The following is an 8533-nucleotide window of genomic DNA, read 5'->3' as shown; positions in this document are numbered from 1 at the left end:
CACTGGTCTACAAAGAGCAGCATGGAGATGACTGTGAACAGAACAGATGTAACAGTAGTTGTTGTACATGTACAGACCATAAATATGGAGTCCAGCTGTGTTTGATGCTGCTGGGCAGACTGACCACTGGGAACCTCTGAGCTCTGCTGCTCCACTCTGTGGAGGAACCATGAAGGATTAGATCAACACAGGATAAAGATCCAGGAGTTTCTGCTCAAATAACTTCATCTGAATCAAGTCTGTCAAGCTTTAAACTCTCAGATTGTGAACATATCAGTAATTTTCAGTCTGTTTTCATGGACGTCCTTTCAGTGGTGATGTCAGGGATGATTTTGAAGAAGCTCATCAAACTGAACCATCAGCAGATCACTGCTCCAAAACCAGAACATGATCCGAGTCTCCCTCCACCACCAGAACACCAGCTTTACTAACGTGGTAGATCAGTGTAGTACAGATCAATAACTGATGAGTCATTTGATCAAAATCACTGAGTGCTTCACGTCTGACCCTCTGATGCTTCTGTAGACATTTTGCATATTTAATGAATGTCTGACAGTTTTACATTCATTCTATGAACACAGTGGAAATGTTGTGTTATAGTCTCCATGTTGTTTCCAGCATCATAAATTCTTAAGTTCAGAAAATTAGATTCTTTCTTCACAGCTGAAAAACAACAACATTTATTCTCTATTGAAATCTGCATCGTCCACTCCAAAGGTCACAATCTGAAGGTAACATCTGGTTTTGTTCCCTGTGGTTAACTCTGAGCATCAGTATGGTGGGATTTATCCACTACATCCACACCACTGTGGTTCAGTGTTGTCCTGATGGAGTAACAGCAGCCAGTATGATCCAGGCTTTAGCTGCTGGGTCTCTGTGTGACCTCTCAGACTGTTTAACAGATCAGACACAAAGAGAATCAGAGCAGCTCTGTTCTTTAAAGACAAACATGAACCCACTCAGGTCACACTTTCCCCACAGATATGAGCATCACTGTCCTCAAACAGCAAATGACCAAGTCGAACATTTGGATCTTTTCTCTTTCATTCTTTTCTTTTTAATGAATCTTTGTAACAATCTGAGGATGTTTCAGGTCATATTTATCCAGGAAACACAAACATGTAAAGGAGTCATCACAGCTCTCTGACCTCGTTGCTCCAGGTTCACCACTGAAGAGTGGATTTCCACCTTTGGACCGGTCACTCCTCACAGAGGGACAGCTGGACCCTGCAGACTGTGACCTCGGACCTCTGCAGACACAAACATGATTGAAGCAGCTGTGATCACACAGACTGCAGATAATGCAGCTGTTTCCTGTCAGTAACATCCTCTTAGATTAGAGTTCAGCTTTTTACAGGAAAACTGGACAAAACTGATTTTTGTTACAAACTCATTTTCATTTCCTCTCAGCTCACAAACACAGTCAGACAATCAACCAGAGTCAACACTGATTATAATGTCAGTGCAGAATTATTTCTGTTACTCAGTGAGTTCAGCTCTCTGACCTCGTTTCTCCAGGTTCACCACTGAAGGCTGGATTTAGACCTTTGGACCGGTCACTCCTCACAGACGGACAGCTGGACCCTGCAGACTCTGCTCTGTCCTCCTCTTCCTCCATCATCATCTTCAGTCAGTCTGAGAGGTAAACCACAAACACTCAGTGAGTTCACATTAACAGGAGGAACTGAGTTACAGTCGCTGACCTCTGACCTGTCATGTGACCATGAAACCAGGTCAATATGTCTGTAGGTTCAGTCATCCAGGTCACGTGATCTAAGGAGCTTGGAGAGAAAAGAGACGTCTTTAAGTTTCTGGAAGACGTTTCATCCAAGAAGCTTCTTCAGCTCTAAAACCAAACGGTGGAGAGTCCCAGATATTTAAACCTGAGAGGGAAAGAAAGCATGTCGCTGACCCACCACTGATGTTATTTCAAGGAGGAAACTGAGAGCCTTTGCACCAGGAGCACAAACATCAGCTCCAGCAATGATCCACTGATGTGTTTTTATTCCATGTATGAATGTTGTTATTGACAGAGATGACGTTTGTGTGTCAGTGATGCAGTGACTGTTGTTGTTACCTGTACAGGCTGGTTAGACTCTATGAAACAGATCATACAGATCTCTGCATGTTAGAAGAGACTATTAAAGGTCATGAATGAGACAAAGGCAGGGAGGCGTCCTTTACAGCTAAACAGCAGAGTGAGAGAACAGCCAGCACCTCTACATTTATCACATTATACAGCACATGTATGATACTGACAGGGATGAGAAGAATTTAGTGATTCTGATCCCATCATTGATATTACTTATTGATTCTCAGTAGCTCTGCTCTGACAGTCACCACCATCACTGAGCAGCATATCAAAGACATTTGTGCACATTAACTGCATGTTGTGGCTCAAATGTTTGTGCATGTTGGAGGCATTTCCTCTTTGTTGTGATCAGTGTTGGTCATTACTCAAAACAGTCATTATTACACATATTACACAGAACACTTTGATTAAAAGTAATGGAGTACGTTACTTCATTACTCCTCATAACATTACTTTGATGTTACTGTGTGAAATGAACAAATGAGCATGTAACAACATAAAGCTGAGGTACAGCCCCACACACCAACACAGATCCTGATGAGGTCACGTGATGTTTCTCTGAGTGTTTATGAACACAAATCAAAGATGAAACAGCACAAAGACACTTCAAAGTGATTCTACTGTAGAAACATGAACAGGTAGAAACCTGCAGCCTGACTGCTCATCACTTTGTTACCTGTTCAAGTTCAGCAGCAGCAGCTCACTTTATCACGGTGCTGGTCTGGGGTCAGTGTTTACTCAGCTTTAACCTCACTCTGGGTTCTTGGCTAGCCTAGCTTTAGCTTAGTGTTAGCATGCTGTGTGCTAGCTTAGCGTCAGAGCTCTGCAGGTGTCTCGTGTGTAAATATTAATCACAGTGACAGTAAAGGAGGTAAAGGGCTGTGACGTCATCACGTACGCTGCGTCCTCTGTGGGCTCTGAGTGAACTCAAAGTACAAACTACAAGTACACAAACACGAACGTAGCTCAGAGTGGCGGACACACTCGGCCTCGTTGGTCCAGCTGTGAGTCCGTTACCGTGAACTATGGAGCGGCAGATTTGTGCTGAACTAAGCTGCACACAGCTGATGTTAGCCAGGAAACATTACACACTGACTTTAATGGAGAGACCGGAAATACAAACACACACAGTTTGTTGTGTGAAGAAATCAAACACGAGCTGAACAAACAGTAAAGTTCCTAAAGACAAACTGTTAAAGGAGGAAACAAAGCAAACTTACAGTTTCTTCACACACCAACAACAAGCTCCACTCCACACCTGGACACTAAACACGGACACACAGGTGAGCTGCTTCCTGGAAGGAGGCGGGGCTCCACCTGAAACTCAGCACAGGTGGGAGGGGCTCAGCTCTGTGTGTGCTGATGTGTTAACTTTAAAAATATGCCGTCTGACTGCTCAGACTGAGTCAGAGTAAAGTTCACATGCTGACGTGTGGAGACATGAAACCTTGTTGTAGCTGCAGGTGTGAACACACTGATCCCAGATCAGCTCTGCTGTATTTGTAACATGAACATTTCTGCTGCAAAGCTTCAAATGTTCAGCATGTTTCTCTGTTTCCAGTCTATAGATCCAGTCACACTTTCTACCTTCACCTGTGCAGTAAAGACTGAGAGCAGAGCTGAAACCAAGCGTCCAATCAGGGAGCAGCATCAACACCTGAGCTTCATTCAGACTCTGTTATTGAAGATGTTGTTGGTACAAAGTTCATCTGCTGCTCACATGAATCCATGAAAGATTTATTTCACTGAATGTTTCTTCAAAGCTCATTTCAACCTGTTGAAGTCATGAATGAAAGTGCAGACTGAGAGTGGATCACATGATGTTTGAGGTGTGTCATGTGACATGTTCAGTATTGTCACACATGTCTAGATTGTCCCTGATATCATAACTGCTCAAACACTGATGATTATATTTGAAGAATTATTCCTGATGGCAGCAAAGTTTGAATGGAGCTCTCTGTCTGTGCTGATTTGTCGCCCTCTGGAGGTCAAAGCACAAACTGCATGATGTCACTGTAACCACCACAGAGACAGGAAGTGTTTTTATGACTGAAACACTGAAATGATGCTAACGGCTGTCGTTAGGCTCACTGACAGCAGTGCTGATGTGTTCATGTCAAACACTGGCTCAGGTCAGACTCCTTCATCCTTCTCCAGCGTGAGGCCGCCCTCAGACCCACAGGAGCTCTGACCTTTGACCTCCTGACCCTAACCATTTTAGTCTTGTTGCATCTTTAAATGCAAATCCTGTGAAATGGTCAGGGGCGGCTCTAGAGAAATTTTCTTAGGGTGGCAAAATCAAAGCCTTTTCCCCCCAAACACATATGCAGGTGGTTACATGTGGTTAAAATGATTCAAATGCAGTAAGTATGCACGTTTTTCATATAAATATAGTCTATAACTTAATTATTGTCTGTACCCACATGATTACACACTTTAGTTACATGAAACATGTGAGTTTTGATGTTATGTACTGTACAGCCTGTATATTAAATACATATGTAGCCCAATAAGTATAAACTCCAGAAAGCTACACAACATGGGGCGCTTCATTTACAAACACAAGTCTAACTTAAGTTTCACTGTTTTTGTTAGAAAACAGTCACATTGTTGCAGCTTAAATTACACAAAATGTCAGAAATCTGCACTGTCATGAACAAACATGTAAACCTCATTTTTCATGATTTGTTGGATTCACCCTCTGAGGTCTGAAATACAACCGGACATTTGTGACTCCTTTGAGTTTACGTTTGTGTTTCACCCTCAGATTGTTTCATTTTATTTTTTCCTCCTCTTGCTTTGTTTGGTATCTTTTCAGCTCAACTGAATTTAGTTGTTTTTTCACTGACATACTGCATTAGTATTACTATTACTATTAATGTAACTATTACTGATCTGAAATCACACAAAGAACCTAAAATCCTAGCAGTATTTTTTACTGTAAAAAAACCACAGACGTGTTGGGTAAATGTTTATAACTTGAAATGCAAATATAAATTGTACATTTTGTAAACAGATACAACTATTTATCTAAAAATGCAGCCAATACACCTGCTGTTTTTTCATTTTCTACAACCATTTAAAATAGCACTCACCTTCCTTCCATTTCCACAGTGTAACATCCACCCACCTGTGTAAAATCAGAAATTCCCATGGTGTTGTTCAAAATGTGCTCTGGCACAATCATAAGCATCGCTTGCTGCTGAAAACAAGAAGAAAGCCGGTCCTGCTATGGGCTGAACCATTTGTTAATGTGGAGGGGGGGACACTATGGAATATATCCAGTTCTAGCATTTATATTCACTGCTGACTGTAACTACGCTCAAACTGTTAAACTTATTTTAATAAACAACACTGTCATATGCAAAACTGGGGTGGCACTTGGGGTGGCAAGGGATCATTTTAGGGTGGCACTTGCCACCCCATGCAAGTGCCACCTTCCTTCATTTCATACAATATACAATATAAGCTGCACGACTGGTGGGTGGGGGCTGTGCTGTCAGCCCCCCTGGGTCTGCTCCTCTGTGATCCTCAGTGGGCCAGTATGCCTCTCCTGGTAGCTCCATGGGGGATGGTGTGGTGGGTTGGTGGGTGCCATGGCGACTATGTGCGGACTTCACATTTTTGTCTGCTGTGACAGCTCCTTGATCTGAGCGGGGCCAGTGAGTGGGTCAGCATGTGCAGGTGACATGGTGTTGGTGTCACCACTACAGACAGCTCAGGTTCAACTGGTTCTTCTTTGATTTGCTTCTATAGCACAAAGGTTGACACCAGTCTGGTCCAGTTAGCATCTGAATCCATAAACGTGTGAGCTCGTCCCACCAGAGGACGTCAGCATCATGGGGATAATGTCTACAGCAGGAAAACACAGGGACAGCTGGGTTTGCTGCACATCTGGAACACACAGTTAGCTCAGATATGTTCATGTCGCTAACACCAATACAGTGACTGAGTGCTCTATAGCAGCTAATGCTAACAACTGTAACACTGCTGTTTGTCATGGTTTTCAGACCAAATGATAACAAAATGTTGGGAAAAGTGAAATATTGGAACATGAAATCATAAATTATTACATTTAAACAACAATAATACAGCTAAATTTCCCCTGTTGGCTCATAAGCTGCTCACCTGGATGCTACATCAGTGCAGTCCTCTCTGAACATTAGCTAATCAACACACACACACTTATTGTTGAGAGGCTGACTTCACTAAACTCACAGAAACTCTTAAGAAGCTCCTCAAATGATGACTTTGGAGTTTTGTGTCAATGTCAGTGTATAAAAGCTAGAAAAGGAAGAAAAGCAGGAGAAATGATCAAAGTGCTGCTGTGTGCAGGAAGAACTACAACATGTTAGTGAGAAACACAAACAGGGTGTGAAACACACTCCAGAGGAAACGCTGTGTGCAGGCTGTCTGTGACTTCCTGTATCTCTGCCACAGACTGGGACAGACACCAGTGAAACCAGTCACTGTGGTCATGTGCTTGTAGCCAGCAGCCTGTGATGTGAGACTGCTTGAGTCAGTCGTCTGCTTCCACCATGTAAACCTTGGTGTCTCCTACATGCACAGATGTTTCCTACAGACTGTGCTGCTCCAGCTGTCACACAGATGTTGAATCAGCAACATCTGCTGTCACGTCCTCCCTGGTCCCACAGATAACAGGCTGCATACAAGAGGCTCACCTCTGCTACCTGCTGCTCCACTCCCCATCGCTGTTTTGGCCACGCCTCCCGTTGGTCAGCAGGTAAAGGTGAAGCCTGGGACATGGAAGCCTTTACAGCAGAGCTTCATGGGCCTGTCCAGCAGCAGGCTGAGGAGAGAAAGGTGACAGAGTTCGCTGTTACAAACAGTTTCTCAGCTTTGATCTAAAAGAGCTTCTTTCCTGTTAAAGCAGCTGAGAGTGAGCACATGTTCTCCCCCTGAGGTTCTCATGACAGAGGAAGAACTCACAGCTGAGGAGGACCAGGATCTCCATCCACTCACAGTCCCTGCAAACAAAACCACCATTTGAACTTTAACATTTGTTGTCAGTTCTTGTGTCACTCAGCACATCTCAGCTGTTCCTCTGAGTTTCTTCTGAAAGTCTTCCTGTGATTGGCTGTTCACAGACACATGACTACATGAATCAGCTCCACATGTTCTCAGCAGCAGCATCTGGGCAGCTGTGACAGGTTAAAGACAACATGTTTCTAAGTGCAATTAGAAGAAGAAGCCAGTAAAGACGCGTCTGTGATGCAAAGCAACAGAAGAGCAACGTGAGCCACAGTAAGTGATGGAGGATGAACTGGTCCTGTCTCTGTTGGTGGGCTCGTATACTGGCAGGAAGGAAGCTTCTCTGGGATTTCTCCCTCAGCACCAGTGAAGCCTCTGTTTCTGTCACTATTGTCTCTTTGAACTGTGATTATTTTGTGCTTTCACAGCATTTTCCTGTTTCATGGTGTTTTAGAAGCAGCAGTGTGTGTGAGCTCTCAGGGCCACCGTCCATCCTGTATACTTGTTTGTTTGTAGTGTCACCAGTGCAGTGATGACCACAGGGTGGCGCTGTGCTGCATCACAGACAGCCTGAGCTGGGCCTGTTCCATATAACATATATATCAGATGATGATATGAAAGATCGTTTGTTTCATGGTGTAAAATATGTTACATGGTTGTGATGCTCGCTGTAGTGTCTGTATTAAAGTTCTCTCTTTCTCTTATATTTAATATAACCACACTACGGACGCTCGTTAGCAACAACGACGGTAAAACCATCGCGTGGCTCCGCCGTCCGCTTCTTTATTTTCCACATAAACCTTTCACAATAAAGCTCAAGATCCTATTGAGACTTTTCAAAATAAAACGAATCACATGAAAGAGCATGCAGAGAGTTTAGGGATGAAAAGCCAAAAAGAGCCGTCAGGGGCTAAAACATGAATGTTACAACAGGCTTTTCCCCGCAGCACGCCGTGTGATAAATACTCACAAAGACTCACAAACGTGTCGTTTCATGCGTCGGTCAAACACTCGACACCCAGCTGGAAACACTTCAGGGAAGTTCATCTGCCCGAGATTCAGAAAATCGCCATAAACGCTCCATATTCACCTTTACATGGAATATAAAGGGAAAAGAAGAAACACAGTGCTGTGTCAGCGTTAGACATATAGATATATCCTTGCTTTTAATACATTTGAAGGTGGGTGGGAGAGGTGCTTCTCCGCGTAGTCTACGGTCTCTTTGGGATCGCTAAAGCTTTTCCTCACATCACCATGGGTCACTAACAGCTTTGCAGGGTATAGCAGTCTGTACCTGACGCCGGTCATCCCACGTAGTCTTCCTCTCATATTTGCAAATGCGGCTCTGCGTTTCCAACAGAGGGAGGGAAATCTGGGAGGATGTTTATTTTAAAAACCCTTATACATCAGGTTCTTGTTCTCTGCAGCTTTCAGCAGAATTTCCTCACC

The 8533-nt window shown here is 43.6% G+C and overlaps 1 long non-coding RNA gene across 1 annotated transcript; it reads right to left on the bottom strand.

The window, feature by feature from the left end:
• Positions 1-5646: 5646 nt before the first annotated feature.
• On the bottom strand, positions 5647-8089 carry LOC143415911 (uncharacterized). The gene is made up of 3 exons (XR_013096339.1): positions 8055-8089; positions 6775-6902; positions 5647-5944 (listed from the first exon to the last, which is right to left on the bottom strand). It is a non-coding gene; the product is annotated as an uncharacterized LOC143415911 (long non-coding RNA).
• Positions 8090-8533: the final 444 nt, after the last annotated feature.

This window comes from Maylandia zebra, unplaced genomic scaffold (genome assembly GCF_041146795.1).
Source record: "Maylandia zebra isolate NMK-2024a unplaced genomic scaffold, Mzebra_GT3a scaffold11, whole genome shotgun sequence".
NCBI classification, from domain to species: Eukaryota; Metazoa; Chordata; class Actinopteri; order Cichliformes; family Cichlidae; genus Maylandia; species Maylandia zebra.
This window is presented reverse-complemented; position numbering and strand designations above follow the sequence as displayed.